A 1,286-nucleotide genomic window follows, 5' to 3' on the forward strand; every position below is an offset into this window, starting at 1 on the left:
TATCGAGGATCCCTTGTTTCGAACATTTGGGGAGAGATAGTCCTTTTCCTGTTCGATCATATTTGTAGTGTTTGTTCCTTATTTTTTTTTATTTTTGTCTTTCATTATTGATTTCATTAAGGTTTTAAAGATCTTTTATTTTAATTTCTATCATTTTCTTCCATCAAGCCTGATCGTAGGTTTATAGTGATGTCGTGTTTACGGTAATGTTGCAAATTCAGCTGACTTCCCTCGGGGAGTCAGCAGGTGTTGTTTCGGGCACTATCAGTATTGACTTTAGATATCTCTACTGGCACCTTCTGTGTTCCTGTTTTACCAGAAGATTTCAATCTTAATTCGCTCTGCTTTTCATCAGTTTATTTTACTTGTCTTGTTTAAACTTCCAATACTTTTTAAAGTGCTTCTATTCATTATTTCCAACACTCTTGACGGTAGTGGTTTCTTCGCCTTCATTACTTCTCAAAAGAATTCTTACTGTTGGTACCATATCGAATTCTATTTTACTTTTACCAAGTTCTAGGTAGAATAATTCTGGGCTGGGGTCGAAGCTGTTTTGTGCGAAGAATCGTTACCGATCTTCATACTGAAGATATAGCAACGACGATCATTTGATTCATACGTCCATTGATTTTAGATATCCTGTTTCTGTTCTGCTATGTTTCTCTAGTATTTGCCTCTCTATGTAGTTCAGTTGTGTCGTATCGTTATTGATTTTATTAACGATTAATAGATTTTTCGCTATTTTAATATGTATGATTTCCATGTTTGCTTAGGTTTTGATCTTCCTGTTGCATGAGTAGATGTGTAAGAGTACTCATTTCCCTTTCTAACATACTGTAACTGAAGTAAATATATTTCATCTGATCATATTGATGCCATTAAATTGGTGAAGTACGAATCGGTAGATTTTATTTTTGTCGCTATTTCCTCGTTGACTTTGATCCCTGCAAGTAATTCCTGTTGGTCCATTGAACGATTCATTGTTTTTAATTCTTTAGTTATTCCCAACATTAATTTGTCATATTCATGACGTCATGAGTAAAATTCACTCTTCTTAAATTTTCTTCGTATTTATTTTATTTCTATTTTATTTCTATTTTTGTTTGTGTCGTTCAGGTTCATCTTCTCTCTATTCAGTATTTTGTAAGTGTTTTAGGATTTGATTTTCTTTTATTTCGTTATTTTGGGTCTAGCTTCGTAGTATGAATTCTCAATATTTAATTTGAATCTTCTTTGAATATCTCCCTGCGTGTTTTCACTTTTCTTAATATTTCATTTGCGCATGT

The sequence above is a fragment of the Octopus bimaculoides genome, chromosome 8 (assembly GCF_001194135.2).
Source record: "Octopus bimaculoides isolate UCB-OBI-ISO-001 chromosome 8, ASM119413v2, whole genome shotgun sequence".
Classification (NCBI taxonomy): domain Eukaryota; kingdom Metazoa; phylum Mollusca; class Cephalopoda; order Octopoda; family Octopodidae; genus Octopus; species Octopus bimaculoides.